The sequence below is a fragment of the Lissotriton helveticus genome, chromosome 9 (assembly GCF_964261635.1).
Source record: "Lissotriton helveticus chromosome 9, aLisHel1.1, whole genome shotgun sequence".
Taxonomy (NCBI): domain Eukaryota; kingdom Metazoa; phylum Chordata; class Amphibia; order Caudata; family Salamandridae; genus Lissotriton; species Lissotriton helveticus.
The window spans coordinates 147330292-147350343 of record NC_136070.1 but is presented as its reverse complement, the minus strand read 5'-3'; the positions used below and the strand labels follow the sequence as shown (position 1 = coordinate 147350343).

General features: G+C 49.6%; 1 long non-coding RNA gene across 1 annotated transcript in view; it reads left to right on the top strand.

Moving 5' to 3' along the window:
• The first annotated feature begins 7221 nt into the window (after positions 1-7221).
• The window catches only part of LOC144782667 (uncharacterized), a 34647-nt gene continuing 21816 nt past the window's right edge, over positions 7222-20052 (top strand). Inside the window, exons 1-2 of the long non-coding RNA XR_013601198.1 lie at positions 7222-7276; positions 7877-7947. This is a non-coding gene — a long non-coding RNA (uncharacterized LOC144782667). The remainder of the gene's footprint in view (positions 7277-7876; positions 7948-20052) is intronic.

The window sequence follows — 20052 nt, the reverse complement described above, 5'->3', positions numbered from 1 at the left end:
CTTTCGCTCCTCAGTCGCGACGTCACCGTGGCCCCTTCGGGGGACCCGGGCCTCTGGGTGCCGGTACCTGCTCAGGGGTCCCTCCACTAAGGGTGTGTCGTCAAATACCACGCTCGGAGCTACTCCACTGAGCAAAGCCCCCCTCAGATGGCGAGGCAGACACTGTGCACCTCCAAGTGCGTCACCTCGCCGACCGCCATCTTAGGCCTCCAACACGGAGCGAACTGCCCACAGCAGCGCCGCCATCAGGGGGGTCCCCCACCATCCGCTCGCCGGTGCACACCTCCAGAAAACAAGTGCGCCACGGTCTGGATCCGAATCTCGACCTGGTGCCCCCTCTCAGTCACGGGCCATCGAGTTAGAGTTTCCCTGTGCTGCCGGGGACCGCCGCCATTTTGTCGTCACCACTGGGCTCCCGATCAGCTCCGTCGAATGTCGTCACCTAGCGGACCCCTCCTTCGACTCAGAACTGGTCGCAACAGCTGCCCCAGGTGTTCCAACGTCTGGTGCTGTGTTACAGGCAACGACCAGGAGAATTATCAGGAGAATAACCGGGATCGGGCGCGGAGCTACCAGCTCACGCCGCCATCCCCGTCGGCGTCCAAGCCACGCCCCTCGCAGCTTGCATTTTGTCATAGCTTCACTAGTATTATAATGTTTGTCTTCTTGGCCTTTCCTCTTGACATGTGTACCAGTTGAAGCATGTCCAGAACATGGATACATAGCTTGGGTATGGTCTCAGAAAATTTGACCATATCCAGTCTGTCAGCTTATTATTACTATTATTTGTGCATAGCTACCCAAGGGCTTCCCAGCGCTAAGAGACAGGATGCAAGCTAAGGCTGGTCTGAAATTAGAGGTATTGCTTTGAACAGCCATGTTTTTATTGACTTCCGAATTTCAAATTCTTTATTCATGATCAATGATTCATATAGTAATATAGTAATGAGTTCCAGAGTTTGGGTGCTAGGTGGGAGAAGGATCTGCCTCCCTATCTCGCTTTCCTGGCACCTGTTGGTTTTATAAATCCTTCAGCGCTCGATCTCAGATTCCCATTTGGGACTTATGGGGACACCAAGTTTCTAATTTTCCTTGGGTCCATGTTGTGTAAAGCTCTGTGCGTTATAACCAGTGCCTTGAATTTGATTCTGGCCTCCACTGGGAGCCAATGAAGTTCTTTGAGGTGCTTTTTGACTGACTCCAGAGCGGGGCCTTACATAGCAGCCTTGCTGTCGCATTCTGGACCCCCTGGAGTCTGTTAATCAAGTATTTCAGTGCGCCTAGGAATAGTGAATTTCTGTAGTCCAGACGTGATGTGACCATAGATTGGACTACAGTCTTTCTGAGCTGTATGGGAATCTGATCTAGTATTTTCCAGATTGTTCGGAGTAGTTCGAAACAGGTGCGGCTACTTTCTTGGCTTGAGTTGTCATTGATAAGTCCTTTTTTGAGCCAAAAGCCCAGGTTCTTGATGGATTATTTTGGCGTGGGTGGGTTGCCCAAAAAATAGGCCAACTTATTGATTGCCTGGGAATTGTCTTATTCCCAAGGATCATTAACTCAGTTTTGTCCCCGTTTAGTTTTAAGCAGCCGTTAGTCATGTTAGCCATTCCATAACTTTCTCCATACAGGGCGATAACCTGTCCCCGTTGGTTCTGGGGTCTAAAGAAATCACCAGCTGCGTATCGTCAGCGAAGGATGTCATGGCAATGTCGAACTCTTGGGCAATCCGAAATAGTGGCTCCATATAAACATTAAACAGTGTGGGCCTCAGCGAAGAGCCTTGCGGCACCCCGCAGGTTAGGGACATCGAGGTAAAGAGGATGTTATTTTCCATGACTTGGAAAGTTCTTCCCTCCAAGAATGAAGCCAGCCACTGTAGCATGGTGCCTTGTACACCGATAGGCGAGAGTCTGCTTCGCAGAATGTGGTGGTCCACCGTGACGAAGGCAGGCCTCAGGTCCAGGAGCAGTAAAGCTGCTGAGCTTCCCCGATCTAATGACATTCTGAGTTCCTCCACCACCGTTAACAGATCAGACTTAGTGCTGTGTTGTGAGCGGAATCCCATCTGGGTGAAGTGGAGACAATTGTTTGTTTCGAAGAACTCAGCCAATGATCTGTTAACGTGTTTTTCCAGTAGCTTACCTACGAATGGCAGCATCGAAATGGGGCGGTAGTTCCCTAGTTGCGCTTGGTCTGCATGGTTTGGGTTTGGTATGGTCACTAGATTTTTTAAGCAAGGGTTTAATTAAGGCATGCTTCCATGCCACTGGAACCATGCCCATCTCAAGAGACTGGTTCATGATCTTAACTAGAGTAGGAAGGATGGAAGGTGTGACTGTTTTGAGGATATGCGGTGGGGCTGGGTCTAGTGGTGAGCCAGACCTCAATTTGCCCATCTGAAATTCTACCTCCGCTGCCTCCAGTAAAGGGAGATTGATGATAGTTTGTAGGGGGGAAGTTTCTGCCTGATCCACTTCCAACCTTGTAGTTGTTTCCCCGCCTGCCCTAAAAGAGTTGTAGATGTCTGTGACTTTAGAGAGGAAGTAGGTGGCTAAGTCACCAGTTTGCCACAAAATGAAATACCAGCATTCCAAAATTGGGAATTTTCGTGCTTTTGGGTAATTTTACCAACATAGCATATTACAAAAATCCCTGATTCATTACTTAGCATTCCAGTGAATCTACATAAAAACCCCTTGTTTCTGAGCTTCCATTTTTCAAAAAAGCACGCCAAAATTAAATGAAATGAAATTCCGATCTTATTACGGTCCCTTTAAGAACTGGACCGTAAAATACGGCATGCCCCTTTAAATAAACGGAGCCTCTGACACTCCATCGACATCCGGGGGCAGAGTCAGCACCAGTCCGAGGAGAAGCCTCGATGCGGGTAATGGAGTCTTTGCAGTCCAAACTCTTTCTGGTAAGATGCGCGAGCCGCCAGCCTACTTACTTGGTTCCCTTCTTCACTCAGCTTTGCACTCTTAGTAGCTGTAACCCCGTTGAAGAAACGCGTTCATAGAATACAGGTAGGACCTTCTTTATTTTGTATTCTTTTAGTCATCATTCATTACTGGGAACAAACGCAGCTCAGCTAGCGCAATACAGCGTCCCTCTTTTTAACCTAACTGGCATTTTGAAAAAACAAGCCGGGCACATAACGAGTATTTTGTCCTAGACCAATGCACTTACCTATACTGTATACCTATGTGCCACATTAATAATTAACCCATGCAAAAATTAGAACATGTTAAAATACAGTTTAGTGGTACAAAAAACTCAACCACCGTTCCACTATATGTTTGCAGCGCTGTGTAGTGAGGCTCCTCTTGCTTTCAAATACTGTTCTTGATATAATAGCGAGATATAGAACGAACATGACACAGTGAGCCCTGTCTACTAAACGCCTTGTGTTATGTTACTGCCATTACCATAGATGTCGCCTATTCATAGTTCTTTAAATCCAGCCAAAATGCACAAAAGCTTAGTAATAAAAATGTTTATTATTTTAAGTTGAACAATTTTTCCCACAACAAACAGATGATGCAGAAAAATTACTTACTGCAGCACAAAACAAACTGTATTGACTATTACGATTTGTTGTATGTCCATCTATCCCTTTTTTTCAGAAAAATAATGAACGCTGATCCAAGCATCACGATTGGCAAAGAATGACCAATTGAAGAATACCGCACAAATCGTGTGAGTATCAGTATACGTTTGTTAGTCCTGACGAAAGCTTCATAGACCCTTAGGGCCAAGGGAGCTGAAACATGTCGACGATTCTTTACTAATACCAACAGATCTAGTAACTCGATCTCCTTAAGTATGAATATATTTTAAATTAGAGGGAGCTCACCCCCTATTAAACCTACTTGGGTGTTTTTCCTCTTTTTAAAGATTTTTTCCTTTTTTATAAAGTTTGTTTTTCACACTATTTTGTGGGAATAAATCCTCTATCTCTGACACTGCACTTTGAGACCGGAGGTACCTCTGGTTGAGGTCGGCAACTATCACGATTTGGAACACCCAATGATAACTGCCATGACTTCAATGTGGGGCGGATGAAACATATATACCGCACTCCCAAATTACATTGATTTCTTTGAGGGTCTTCCAATCACTTTTCTCAAAAACCAAAGGTTTTAAAAGTGTTACAAGTGTCCCTTTTTCATCTCTGATTACCTCTGCTCTTACCCTGGGGAAAGAAAAGGGCACACAGCTTCCTCAACCCTCCCAGCTGATTCAATCATTATACAAGCAGCGCGCAGCTGCGGGTTCCAAACTTTTCCATTCCTTTTAAATTGTAAAAGATAAAAATGGAAGGCAACGTTGGACTAAGCTATGATGCAAGCGACATTGACGAAATTTTGGCAGCACAACCGTTACTGCAGAATGCAGATCTGACTGAAGCTCTGGCCCAAACAGACGATTGGGAAAACCTGACAGAGAAGAAAAGGGACCAAATTCGAACAGCCATCCACGGCATCATCATGACCGAGTACCTCAGGTCAAAAATCGCACCACGAGGACTGTGGGTTAACAACGCACCGAGGATTTTTTTACATGATCTTGCATTCCGTAAGGACTGGTCTTCCATCTCCTGGAAGTGCACATTAGATTATCTGGTATTAATTGTCAAGACAGCCAGGCGGCTTTCGGAAAACCTCTTAGCAGAGATTCGAACATGTGAGGAAGAATTAAAGAAGAGCATCAATCCCCTCGTCTACAAGAAGAGACTAGAGGAAATAACAAAAGAAATGGCAGAAACTCAGGAGTTTATAATGCAGAGTAAACTGCAAAAACTGGGAAAAGACCTAAAAAAGTTTAGTCAGGAGAAAATGCACCCTTATATCAAGGATGATTACACTGCTCCAGACCCAGGCTCAGATAACGAGTCAACAGGGAAAAACTCTTCCAATAATTCCACCATTAGCTCTGATGACTATACCCCTAAAAGAGGCCGTAATAATTACAGACATCAACGCCCTAGGAGGGGGAACCGATGGCAACGACCATACTATCCAGGTTACAATTTACCATACTACCAACCATTTGTTCCACAATATGGAGGCTGGATGGACCCATTTAGTCAAGGGATGCAACAGATGCCCCAAATGGCAGACCACCAAATGGTTGGACAACAAAACCCAGGCCAACAAGAACAGGCTTTTTTATCCAGAGGCCGCAACCAACCCCGAGGAAAAAGAAAGTCCCTGACCTGGCAAGACCAACAGAGGAATGTGCAGACCCGGAGCATGGCAGCAGCACAACCGTCAACCAGCAAGGCCAATCACTGATTATCAATCTCTCAGATACTGAACTAACGGAAGATCAAACGAGAGTTCTGAACAAAGGCCTGGGCTATGTCCCGACCCCCCAAATGGATACCTTTAAACTGAAATGTGAACTGGCTGAATTCTGCAGAGTTCTGAGACTTAAAGCGTATTTCTCGAACAGCACTTCCCTACCACAGGAAGGTGACACTAACCTTCGGAATAAATCTTCTTTCAACCCCCCACATTTCAGCGTTCCCCCTGAATTACAAACTTTCGAACAGGCACTCCTAAAAGGGGTGGATATAATGAAGCCAAGAAAACCCTTCCAAAACCTTACAAAAAAGGAACGTCTGGCAATAGAGGCACTGAAAGTAAATGATGCAATTGTGATAAAACCAGCTGATAAGGGGGGAGGCACGGTTATTCTAAGCAAACCGGACTATAACCAACAATGCCTCGCCCTCCTGTCAGACACGAGATTCTACAGAAGGATTATAGAGGACCCTACATTGAGACTCCAAAATACCATATCAATGATGGTGTTTGAGGCTGAAACAAAAATGTGGATATCAAAAAAAGAAGCGGAATTCCTAGTTGTTAGGGAACCAAAAATTCCCTACTTCTATTCGCTCCCAAAAACCCACAAAAATAGGTCTCCTCCCCCAGGACGACCTATAGTCTCAGGAATAGGGTCTGTACTAGAACCCTTATCAAAATTCGCTGACGAATTCCTCAAACCACTGGTACAGAAAACCCCAACATACCTAAAGGATACTCGTGATTTGCTGATACAAATCTCAGACAAACATTTTGACCCAGAAACAATGTTATTGGTGGGTCTAGATGTGGAATCCCTTTTCACCAGCTTACCTCAAGACGAAACGATACAGATGCTCGAAGACGTTCTTTACATGGAAGACTGGCAATATAATACACCAAGGCACTTCATCCTTGAATGTTGTAAATTGGCCCTAAAAGAAAACTTTTTTGCTTACGAAGACAAGCTCTACTTACAAACCCATGGTACCTCTATGGGCAGTGCCTTTGCTCCTTCGGTGGCAGGGCTGTATGTGAGTCAGTTCGAGAACCAATTCGTACTACACGAATCAAACCCTTTCTCTTCCAGTATTTTATACTGGAAGAGATATATTGATGACATCTTGCTGATTTGGAGTATAGAACAAGACCTTGAACAATTTACAGTCTGGCTCAATGAATTAGATCCCTGGCTCAAGTTCACCCATACGTCCAATAACAGCAAACTGGATTTTTTGGACCTCACAATCTTCACAGAAAACAACATCTTACAAACTAAGACTTTCACAAAACCAACAGCTAAGAACAGCTTATTATCATACAAAAGCTACCACCCAAAGCCGCTGAGGGACAATCTCCCCTACAGTCAATTTTTAAGGCTTAAGAGGAATTGCACCAAAAATGAAGACTATAAAACCCAAGCGCAAGAACTCAGTGCCAAACTAAAGGATAGAGATTACAGTGAACAAACTATTAGAAGGTGTAAAAAAAGAGCCAGCAACCAGCCCAGAGATTGCCTATTGCAAATTCATCAAAAGGAACCAATCCAAGACCTAACCACATGTGTCACTACCTTCAACCCATCCACCTATGAGGTACAAAAAATGGTGAGAAAAAACTGGCACATTCTAAACACTGGCAGATTTGACTGGCCGAAACCCAGATTTGCCAACCGTAGAACTAAGAACTTAAAAGATGTCTTGGTGCATACACGGCCGGCAAAAAAACCTATGCCACCTATAACGAGAGATGCGAGGATGACACCCCTCACGGGACATTATCCCTGTGGCACCTGCGTATCGTGCAAAACAACCACAGCCACAAAAACATTGCAACTATCAGAAACACTGGTCTGGACACAGAGGCAATTCACAAATTGCAATTGCAATTGCAATTCTTCACTCAGCTTTGCGCTCTTAGTAGCTGTAACCCCGTTGAAGAAACGCGTTCATAGAATACAGGTAGGACCTTCTTTATTTTGTATTCTTTTAGTCATCATTCATTACTGGGAACAAACGCAGCTCAGCTAGCGCAATACAGCGTCCCTCTTTTTAACCTAACACGCATTTTGAAAAAACAAGCCGGGCACATAACGAGTATTTTGTCCTAGACCAATGCACTTACCTATACTGTATACCTATGTGCCACATTAATAATTAACCCATGCAAAAATTAGAACATGTTAAAATACAGTTTAGTGGTACAAAAAACTCAACCACCGTTCCACTATATGTTTGCAGCGCTGTGTAGTGAGGCTCCTCTTGCTTTCAAATACTGTTTTTGATATAATAGCGAGATATAGAACGAACATGACACAGTGAGCCCTGTCTACTAAACGCCTTGTGTTATGTTACTGCCATTACCATAGATGTCGCCTATTCATAGTTCTTTAAATCCAGCCAAAATGCACAAAAGCTTAGTAATAAAAATGTTTATTATTTTAAGTTGAACAATTTTTCCCACAACAAACAGATGATGCAGAAAAATTACTTACTGCAGCACAAAACAAACTGTATTGACTATTATGATTTGTTGTATGTCCATCTATCCCTTTTTTTCAGAAAAATAATGAACGCTGATCCAAGCATCACGATTGGCAAAGAATGACCAATTGAAGAATACCGCACAAATCGTGTGAGTATCAGTATACGTTTGTTAGTCCTGACGAAAGCTTCATAGACCCTTAGGGCCAAGGGAGCTGAAACATGTCGACGATTCTTTACTAATACCAACAGATCTAGTAACTCGATCTCCTTAAGTATGAATATATTTTAAATTAGAGGGAGCTCACCCCCTATTAAACCTACTTGGGTGTTTTTCCTCTTTTTAAAGATTTTTTCCTTTTTTATAAAGTTTGTTTTTCACACTATTTTGTGGGAATAAATCCTCTATCTCTGACACTGCACTTTGAGACCGGAGGTACCTCTGGTTGAGGTCGGCAACTATCACGATTTGGAACACCCAATGATAACTGCCATGACTTCAATGTGGGGCGGATGAAACATATATACCGCACTCCCAAATTACATTGATTTCTTTGAGGGTCTTCCAATCACTTTTCTCAAAAACCAAAGGTTTTAAAAGTGTTACAAGTGTCCCTTTTTCATCTCTGATTACCTCGGCTAAGTCATTGCACCTCTACTCTAAGGTCTCTATTGGGTGGGGGTCCTGGGCTGGGGAGGTTAAGGTCTAGACTACCGCAAACAGTTCCTAAGAGGAATTCTGTGCCTGGCTGATGTTTTCCTCAAAGAATTTGGCCTGTGTTTCTTTGATGCTATTGTGGTAAAGTCTAATGGCTGACTTGTACAAGGTTTTGAGTTGTGGATCATAGTTTTTCCTCCAGTCCCTTTCGATTTTTTACAGCTTTTCTTTAACAAGAGTAGTTGGGGACTAAACCATCCCCCCTTTTTGGGTCTGGCTTTTTGTTTGGAGGTGACTTTGGGAGATAATTTGTTTAATGATTAGGTGATCCAGGTTTCCCAGTTTTTTTTTCAGAACAAAATTTTATTGTTTTCTTGAGAGAGATTGCAAGTAAACCACAGTACTCCGAACACCGGAGGGGCTGTGAGCATATGATCAAAATGCACAGAATAGCAATCAATACAGTAGTCAAAAAGAAGCATAATTACTGTAATTCTCCCATCCCCATGCCCCGTATTAACTACCCCCTCCTGGATCCCGCCCTAGCCCCTTGCACGATGTCCTCACAGGTCCAAGAAAGATAATCATTATGAAACTGGCAATGCATACTTTCCCTCACCCCGGTTCTCAAAGCATCTGTTCAGTATCTACAACCCGCTGTGCTGGCGGCTCCAGCCACAATCCCCTGTACTCCGCCCATCTCTTCCATATTTTGTAGTGCTTCCTGGGGCAACCTCGGGCCTCAAACACTGGACGCTCCAGTCCCATACAGTAATCTAATCCTTTTTTCCACACTCCCATGGGGGGGCCCTTGGGTCCTTCCAGGCGCGGGCCACATCCCTCTTGGCCACAGTAAGGCCGAGGAGCAGTAAGTGTTGTTTATAGATGTTGCCACCCACTTGTTCCATTACATGGAGAAGGCCCAGCTGCGATGTACAGGGGAGCTTCCAGCCCAATACTTCATCTAAGCAGTCCCAAACACTTGTCCAGAATCTCTCCAGTGCTCCACAAGACCATACTGTATGTAGGAAAGTGCCCACCTCCCGACCACATCTCAGACATTCGGGGGACGCAATCAAACCCGCTTGCCACAGTCTCTCTCTAGTGTAGTAAGCTTGATGTAGATATTTAAATTGGATGAAGCGTAATCGTACGGCAACGGCCGCACCCCTAGGAGCAGCGAGAGCCTCCCTCCAATCTTCTTCTTCCAGCTCTCCCACATCTCCCTCCCATGTGGTCCGCAATTTGTCAAGAGAGGAGGAACAATGGGTAACCAACGATTGATAGATGCGGGATATTTTCTTTTCCTCCAATTCTCCCATGAATAACTTAGCTTCCAGAGGGCTGAATTCAGGTAAGGAGGCTAGTCCCTCCAGGGCAGGGGAGATGGCATGTCGGAACTGCAAGTATTTAAAGAACTGGGTTTGGGGCATCTTATATTCGTCCCTCAGTTCTTGGAATGATTTAAGGGTCATGCCTTTCATTACATGGCCCAACGCCAAGATCCCTATTGCGTCCCAGCCGCGGAACCCCTGCAAGGACGCCAGAGCCGGTAAGCGACCATTCTGCCACAACGGGGTCTCCTCAGTCAGCCTGTTCCACCATCCCATGCGGTGAAGCGCCCGTCGCCAGATCTGAAAGACCACCTGTGTGACCACCGGGAGCCTCTTCCTCTTCCCAGCCGAGTACAATAATGTATGTAGGGTGTCCGGCTCCATCAGGCGTAAGCCGGGTCACCCCGATCCCCATACCACCACTCATTCAATACCAGCAAGTGAGACGCCTGATAATATGACAGGACATATGTGGAGAGGAAACAGGTGCAGAGCGCCACTCTCGCTGCACCCCTGGCCCAGAGGAACTGGCCTAGCGCCGAATTGACCTGGCGAAACCACTGCGGCGATATAGGGTAGGGGTGGTTCTGTAGTTGATATAGCAAACGAGGGAGGGCCACCATCTTGAAAATGGCTGAGCGTCCATAGAGATTCAAGGGCATACGGGACCATGTTTTGATGTCCGACCGGACCCGGTCCCAGACAGGAATGACATTGCGCTCCCACGAGACTCCAGGTATGCCCGTCAGGAACACCCCAAGATACTTAAGGCCTCCGGTCGCCCCCTGCAGAGCCGATGCCCAGGTACCCAGCTCCGTACCGTCCCCCAGAGTCCACAGTGTGGATTTCCGCACATTTAGATGGAGCCCCGATACCTCCCAAACACCCACATAATTTCAAGGACCCTCGGTCCTGACCTATTGAGGTCTGTGAGGAAGAAAAGCACGTCATCAGCGTAGAGCGCGATCCTGTCCGATGGCCCGGCCTCCCATTCGAAGCCCCTCATCTGCGTGTCTATGCACACCCATGCCGCCAAAGGTTCCATGGCAAGGGCGAACAGGTACGGCGAGAGGGGACACCCCTGTCGGGTGCCCCGTCCGATAGGAAAGGCGCCGGATACAGCCCCAGCCACTCTCACAGACGCCGTCAAGTCAGTATACAAAAGGGGGTGGTGATGGACGGAGCATCTGAACCAATCAAACACTCACACCCAGTCAAAAGATCTGGGTTTGATCCATCACCATTCTTTAGCCCACTCTGCCACCCCAGTTCAGACATGGCCACATGCAAATCAGTCTGACCCTGTGCCTCATGGGAACAGTCAGGCCCGAACTGCCAAGCCATGCCTTCCCTGGACCGGAAACATGCTTACGAGGACCAGTTTCTGGCATTCCAGCCGTCTTCAGCCCGGCTTGCTTGAATCCAGTGGCAAAGTGAGCAAGGGACTCACGTCTGAGCATACCCTGCCATACTTATGGCAGCCAAAGCGGTACAAAAGGGGGTGGTGATGGATGGAGCATCTGAACCAATCAAACACTCACACCCAGTCAAAAGATCTGGGTTTGATCCATCACCATTCTTTAGCCCACTCTGCCACCCCAGTTCAGACATGGCCACATGCAAATCAGTCTGACCCTGTGCCTCATAGGAACAGTCAGGCCCGAACTGCCAAGCCATGCCTTCCCTGGACCGGAAACAAGCTTCCGAGGACCGGTTTCTGGCATTCCAGCCGTCTTCAGCCCGGCTTGCTTGAATCCAGTGGCAAAGTGAGCAAGGGACTCACGTCTGAGCATACCCTGCCACACTTATGGCGGCCAAAGCGGTACAAAAGGGGGTGGTGATGGACGGAGCATCTGAACCAATCAAACACTCACACCCAGTCAAAAGATCTGGGTTTGATCCATCACCATTCTTTAGCCCACTCAGCCACCCCAGTTCAGACATGGCCACATGCAAATCAGTCTGACCCTGTGCCTCATGGGAACAGTCAGGCCCGAACTGCCAAGCCATGCCTTCCCTGGACCGGAAACAAGCTTCCGAGTTCCGGTTTCTGGCATTCCAGCCGTCTTCAGCCCGGCTTGCTTGAATCCAGTGGCAAAGTGAGCAAGGGACTCACGTCTGAGCATACCCTGCCACACTTATGGCGGCCAAAGCGGTACAAAAGGCAGTTCGGGCTGGACTGTTCCCATGAGGCACAGGGTCAGACTGATTTGCATATAGCCATGTCTGAACTGGGGTGGCAGAGTGGGCTAAAGAACGGTGATGGATCAAACCCAGATCTTTCGACTGGGTGTGAGTGTTTGATTGGTTCAGATGCTCCGTCCATCACTACCCCCTTTTGTACCGCTTTTGGCCGCCATAAGTGTGGCAGGGTATGCTCAGACTTGAGTCCCATGCTCACTTTGCCACTGGATTCAAGCAACCCATGCTGAAGACGGCTGGAATGCCAGAAACCGGTCCTCGGAAACTTGTTTCCGGTCCAGGGAATGCATGGCTTGGCAGTTGGGGCTGGACTGTTCCCATGAGGCACACGGTCAGACTGATTTGCATATAGCCATGTCTGAACTGGGGTGGCAGAGTGGGCTAAAGAACGGTGATGGATCAAACCCAGATCTTTTGACTGGGTGTGAGTGTTTAATTGGTTCAGATGCTCCGTCCATCACCACCCTCTTTTGTACCGCTTTGGCCGCCATAAGTGTGGCAGGGTATGCTCAGACGTGAGTCCCTTGCTCACTTTGCCACTGGATTCAAGCAACCCGGGCTGAAGACGGCTGGAATGCCAGAAACCGGTCCTCGGAAGCTTATTTCCGGTCCAGAGAAGGCATGGCTTGGCAGTTCGGGCTGGACTGTTCCCATGAGGCACACGGTCAGACTGATTTGCATATAGCCATGTCTGAACTGGGGTGGCAGAGTGGGCTAAAGAACGGTGATGGATCAAACCCAGATCTTTCGACTGGGTGTGAGTGTTTGATTGGTTCAGATGCTCCGTCCATCACCACCCCCTTTTGTACCGCTTTTGGCCGCCATAAGTGTGGCAGGGTATGCTCAGACTTGAGTCCCATGCTCACTTTGCCACTGGATTCAAGCAACCCGGGCTGAAGACGGCTGGAATGCCAGAAACCGGTCCTCGGAAGCTTATTTCCGGTCCAGGGAAGGCATGGCTTGGCAGTTCGGGCTGGACTGTTCCCATGAGGCACAGGGTCACACTGATTTGCATATAGCAATGTCTGAACTGGGGTGGCAGAGTGGGCTAAAGAACGGTGATGGATCAAACCCAGATCTTTTGACTGGGTGTGAGTGTTTGATTGGTTCGGATGCTCCGTCCATCACCACCCCCTTTTGTAACGTCAAGTCAGTATACAGCAGCTGTATGTATGATAGAAACTGGGGTCCAAGATTCAGGCGAGGCAGGAGTGCATGTAAATAAACCCAACGCAACGAGTCAAAGGCTCTATCTATATCAGCCACTAGAAGTGCCGCCTGGGTTCCCATGGCCCGCATCATCTCCAATGCCACCTGAGCCCGCCTAATGTTGTGTCTCGTTGCTCTATGCGGCATAAATCCTGCCTGGTCCGGATGGACCAAGTTAGTGATTAACGGAAGGAGGCGATTGGCGAGGGCCTTAGCCAATATCTTCGCCTCAACATTTAGAAGCGAAATGGGTCTATATGATTCATGATGTTCGGGGGGCCTCCCTGGTTTACAAAAAAACACTATTTCAGCATGCCTCCAATCCGCCGGTAGGCGGCCAGACTCCCTGGCCGCATCTAATGCTTTCTTGTAGAGCGCCCCTAATTGGAGGTGGTATTTCCTAAAGAACTCGCACGATAACCCGTTGGGTCCTGGGGCTTTCCCTGCATTCAATTCTCCGAGGGCCTTTCCTAATTCTTCCGCGGACAACGGAAGCTCATGGCGATTTCGTTCCTCTTCTGATATCACCTGTCGCGGGAGATCCACAAGAAATTTATCAACAGCGTCCGCTGGGAGGGATTCCCTAGGGGCATATTGTGCCGCATAATAGCGCGCAAAGCTGTCTGCAATCTCCTCGGGGGCTGACAAAGGATCCCCGGCCTCGTTTCGAAGAGCCGGCAGTGTCTGTGCCTGGAAAGTGCCCTGGCAGATCCTATACAGCATCGTGCTGGACTTATCTCCCCATTGGTAGATTCTGCTCTGCATAGCAAGCCACACCTGACGTGACTCCTCAAGGTGTAGAGATGCAGAATCCTGCTGCGCCTGCAGCAGCCTTCGCACGTCTCCATCATCCCCGGTCGCTGTGCACCGTTCTTCCAGGGCGCAGACCCGATCCGCTGCCCTCTCCAGGCCCTCCCTGCGCGTCCTACGGGCTCCTCGGAGTGTGGGCTTCAGAGCCTCCCAGAGGGTCACATCGTCCGTCCCAGGTCCCTCATTATCTTCCCAGGCTTGGGCTATGGCCTCTCGCATGTGAGACTGGTAATCGTCCTGTTGCAGGTGCCAAGTAGAGAGGCGCCATCGAAATGGCTGCCGCCTCTTATCTAGAAGGATATTAATAGTAATGGGGGAATGGTCAGAGAGACCGAGCGGCAGTATATCCGTCGAGTCCACCCTCCCAATCCGAGTGCAGGGGACAAACAGGTAATCTAATCTTGAGAAGGATTTATGTACTGCAGAAACATATGTGTATTCCCGACTATGTGTATGTTGATAGCGCCATGCATCTATCCAGCCCATTCCCCTCACCATGTCATTCAACCTAGTAGGGGCGCTCACCATCTGCCCACCACCGGGTCTGCAGCGATTCATCTGACCATTGATAACATCGTTCCAGTCACCCCCGATGACAGCCATTACGTCTGGAATCCCGGCCCAGATGGTGAACAGTTTCTCAGCAAGTGACCATTGCAGCGGGGGAGGAGCATACACACTTCCAAAAACCACTGGTTCACCTCCAATCATTCCTTTGACAAATACGTATCTGCCCTGAGCATCCACCCACTGTGTCAAGTGGACGTAAGACACCCTGCGGTGAATCAATACCGCCACTCCCCGGGAGCCCCTAACAAAACCGGCGTGGAACACCTGTTGATATCCATAGTGCTGCAAACTAAGGGTTTTGGTGCCCAGGAGGTGTGTCTCCTGCAACAGTAGGACATCTGCCTTCTCTTTTTTCCCCTGTCGCAGCACAGCGCCCCTCTTAATTTTATCCAGCATGCCCCTTACATTCCAGCTCACTAATCATAGCAATGCCCTGGGGAGCTCCGATTCGGGACCTCTAGCCGCCATCTATCGGTTGAAACTCTAATTGCCCCGGTGTCGGGAATTGTAACTGCATACATGCCCACAATAGAACCTGGTGAATCATCGTGCTGTAAAGAACTGCCCCAAACCCCCCCCAAGCTCTTGCTTTCCCCGCCCCCCAGCCCCCCCACCAATCCCCAACCCATCAACTCCTCAACTTCCAGCCTCCCCCCACCCCTATACCTCAGCAACGTTGAAGTACCTGTCGCGGTGTAGGAGCGCTCCGACCACCAACGGGAGGCCGGAAGCCACCCACTCCAATGGATCCCCATGAACTACACACTCAACCCCCAACTTACCCCTTAGGGGCAATAAACGTCTCTGAACTCGAGCAGCGTGTCCGCCAGCCAGATCATTGCCTCCCCCCATACCCATCCCCACCCCATCTCAGTTTATTTGGAACAGTGCAGCATCGGATGTGGCTAGTCCCCCATCCTTCCATTGTCTCCAGTAGGAGCTAGGAAGTGCCACTTGCCTACCACATATGATTAACTGTAGATAGTGTCCTCAGGTCCATCTTGGTATTTCAAGGATCTGGCTTCCGAATGTCTGGCGTATCAGGTCCCTCATCTCGCCCCTCTTGAGAAGGAGGACTTTTCCTGGGCCGGGACCTCCAGTTGCTCGCACTCCACGATCTCCGGGAATGCTGCCGCGACGCCGCCGTCGAGGATGAATCTGAATCATTACCAGGTGGTGTGTGTGCTTGGGCCTTAACAGTTTCGTCGGTCCAGTTAAACACCTCCTCTGGTGTGTTGAAGAAAAGGGTACGAGATCGATACACCACCCGTAAGCGGGCCGGGAAGAGCAGGGCATATTGAATCTTCAGGTCTCGCAGACGCGCCTTGGCCGCCGTAAAGGATTGCCGCTGCTGTTGGACTTGTTTAGTATAGTCCGGAAATATAAGGATTTTCTGATTGCCAAACATGAGGGGCTCTTTTGCACGTGCTTGCCGCAGGATAGTGTCCCGGTCATGGTAGTTGAGTAGCCGAGCTATCACAGGTCTTGGGCGGGCGCCCACCGGAGGCTTCTTGAGGAGCGCTCTATGTGCTCGCTCGACTATGAAGCAGCAGGAGAGAGAGTCCGTCGGCATCCACCCCTCCAACCACTGGGTCAGGAAGGCCTCCATGTTGTCTTTCTCACAGCCTTCTGGAAAGCCAACAATTCGCAAGTTGTTGCGCCGAGCCGTCCTTCTGCATCTTCGGCTCGGAGCACCAGGCCCTTTTGAATCCCCTCCATATTGGCCACTTTTTTCTTTAAGGTCGCCATGCCATCCTCTACCTCCGATAGTCCGGACTCGGCTTCAGTAATGCGGGTCACAGCATTCCGTAGGTCCCGGCGCAAGAGGGTGACGTCAGCCCCCAACGCCCCAATCTTTGCGTCCAGCATGTCTCTGGATTGCGTGATCGCCGCCATAAGGGCCGCATTATCTGGCCCCGATGTCTGGGGGCCTCCGGAGGCTCCCGATACCCCGCTCGGGCCCGCAAACTTGTCCATGGGCCCCTGTTTTGAGGTCCCACCGCTATTTCCTCCTCTGGTCATGGTTGGTCTCGGTCTCCCTGGGCGTGTCACTCGGCCTCTGCTGTGTCGCTGGAAGGGGGCCACGTCCCGCGATTATCGTGCTGTTCGTGTGCTCCAAGGGCGGCTGCAGTCCGACGTCCAAGTCATACCCACGGCTCACTGCCTCTAAAAGTCCCTTGCCAATGCCAGACAGCCACTCTTTCAGTGCCAAGCAATTACTCCGCAGCAGTCACAGAATGGCGTCGTGGTCACAAAATGTCATGTCCCAGTGGTCCAGTGCCAGCACGGCCAATCTCCACTGATGTGTAGTGAGAAGCTTATGATCCCTTACGGCTGCAGCTCACCCCCGGGTCCGGCGCTCTTCCGTTGTCAGCCGCCTCCGCACAGTCCCAGTCGGCCAGTGGGGACCAGACCGCCCCTGCAGGAAAGAGGGCCCCCTGCCTGCTTCCAATTACCTCCGCAGCCCGATCCGGCCACCGGGGGGGGGGGGAGGGGACCGTCAACACTCAGGACCCCCCCACCACTTGATCCTCCACCACGGCCCGGTACAGCCGCCGACCCAGGCGCGACTCCCTCCAATCTTTGGATGACCCGCGGAGAACACAATATACTGTGGTCAAGGGCCCCACAGATGTCCCACTCCCTCTGCCGCAGCCTGGAGCATGGCAATGGCGGTCCACAGTCCTGGAGGATCCACACGCCCCACCACCGGTAGATAGTAGCTCCCCACTCACCCCTTAGGCTGCGTGTCCCGCTGCGCCCAAGACACAGTGTCTCGTGGTGGCTCCACCGGAGAGGAGGAGAGGGGGGGAAGTGGGGGGGGAGAGCGCCGCTCCGGGCCGATGCCCTGATTCATTAACAGCCATGCGCCACATCCGAGGCCCCGGACCCCGGGCACCGAAAGGCCGCTTTATGGAGCCTCTCCCCACGATGACTCCGCAGATCGCCGAGAGCGGGCCAGGGGCTCCGCCCGAGCCCGCCTGCCAGATGATCTTTCCGTTCCTCGCGCCCGGGGGCCAGTACCTCCACAAGGCCTCACCCGGCCCTCAGGGTCGCCAAAATCTAGGTCCCGGCTCCTGCAGTCGCACAGGCCTCACCGCCCGGAGCCCAGTGCCTCCGCTCCACTCAGGGTCGCCGCACTCAGCTGTCCAGTCGCGCGGCACAACACCGGGCTCCCACACACCAGGTCAGCCTCCCTCCTGCCAGACGATCTCGCCGCTCCCGGGTCCAGGGCAGCACCTCCGCGGGGGCCCTCTCGGCCGCCGGGGCCGCCAAAATCTAGGTCCCGGCTCCCGATGATCACGTCGGCCGCACTGTTCGGAGCTCCGGATCTCCGCTCCCAGCGCTCGCCCGTCTCTCAGATTCGCCGTGTAGCTCAGCGCTGGTCTCTCAATCAGGAGACCCGTAGTTGGGGCTTTTGGGGATGGGGGAAAGGAAGGATTAGTGCAGGATCTCTGATCGGCGGGACGGAGCTGTTCTAAGCCACGTCCGCCATGCTGTTGCGCTAAGCCACGCCCCCCCCAGGTTTCCCAGTTTGAGTATGCTTCCTCCACTGTTTCTGGTGTCTTGGAGTTTGTTACGGTCATTTCCGCTAGGACGTTCCCCCTGGCCTCTGCATTAAGCTTGGCCCAGCACCTTTTCTTTGTCTCAGCCGTGGGTGTGACCCTACCCTGCTCTCTTCCTCTCTCCCTAGTTTAAAAGCAAAGAAGTGGTGATCTGACCAGGGGACTGGTATTGATGGTGTAACTTTAATGTTGGGGTCAATAGAAATAACTAGATCCAATATGTGTCCCTTGGTATGTGTGGCAGACGTTACCAACTGGGAGAGTTGTAGGCCCTTGAGGTCTAGCAGCAGCCTTGTGAGGCTGGGGAGATTCTAACCCTCCACGTGTAAGTTTAGGTCTCCTACTATGGTGGTGGTGGTTTTGTTTACCAATATGTTTTGCTTAAGCTTCACTGCCTACACACTATGCAGTCCTGATTGTTTTTGGACATTGTATGTGGTACACTGGGGTTTTTTACGGGGCCTGAGAAATTTTTGTCCTTTGAGGCTTCACCTTCATGGTCCTTCCCGTGCAATATGGTGGCAGATCTTTTTCTATTATCATCTCGGTCATTGGAACACACACCCTGCAGCAGATATCAAACTTTGGCTTTTGTCATGGGACATGAAGACTACTCTCTTTCGTAAGGATATTGCTGGAACAGGAATTTCCCCTGCATTGTGAACAGATGCGTTCCCCTGACCTGGGGGTCCTGACTGCATGTGAATTCAGTACTCTGACTTTTCTTATACCTAGTTAACAAGCTAATCTAGTGTGGGTACTGAGGCCTAGCACTTTCCATGATGACTCAGAGCCCAGAGCCAGTTCTGTGACCTGAAGGGGCACACCAAGCATGCATTCTATCTTGACAAAACATTACTGTCCATGCCATGGGTTTTTGACATAAAGGGGTGATAGCAGCATACTGTTTTTTGGAGATTATACTATTGAATGGTGTGCCCCTCGGCAGAATCATCAAAGCACAGAATATCGAGGACAGATTATTGGAAATAAAACATCAACAGGGAAGTCTGGATTTTCTATACCTAACTCCACAAATATGTGCGTACGCAGTACATAGATCTTTAAGGTATGTAGATGTGGAGGTAGGAATAGTACATCTATATTTCCCCATCTGCACTCACTTTTCAATATTTTGTCCCATGATATTTGGTCCTCAGTATTAATACTGGTATTGTTGGTGTCGATATTGTGTAGAACAATCTACTGGACCGATCATTTTTCTTAGCTCAGATGGAGTGCAGTGTCTTCTGGTCTGACCCGTGTAAAGCTCAGCTTATATGTGACACCAAGACCCTTGCACTGACATCTTATGTATGTGTCCAGTATGTGTGTGTATGGTTTGGATGATAGCAAGACTCTCTGTTGTGGTGTGAGTATAGTAGCTGGGACTAACGGGATATATTTTGCATTGCCCCTGGTGTGACGTGGCACAAAATGGCAGATGGAGTAAAGCTTCCCAATACTGTGAAGTGTATTGTCTGCATTCCTAGGGCTGGTGTAGGAGTACCACACACCTGCGGTGTGAGAGCATAGAAACAGTGATAACCTTAGAAATTCAATGAGGAGTAGTCAGCAGAGGATTGCTGATTAGTCATTCCCGAGCAGTGCCGTGGTTGATGGTAGGACAGTGGCAGTGGGTTAGTGGATTCTGTTGCTACGGGTAGGGAATTTTATAGGGAGGTCCTGCCCTTTTGTCTTTTCCTAAGTGCTAATTCAGAGGATTGATGAAGGTCAAGTATAGTCTTCACACTTCATTGCGCTTATGTTTTGGATACTTCTGCTTGGAGCCAGCATCATCAAGACCTTCGGTGATGGAGGGGTGTTGGGGCGGGGGGGAGTGGGGGGGGGGGGTGAGAATTTGGTACAATAATGCTAAATGGAGAACACAAATTTTTAGTGTGC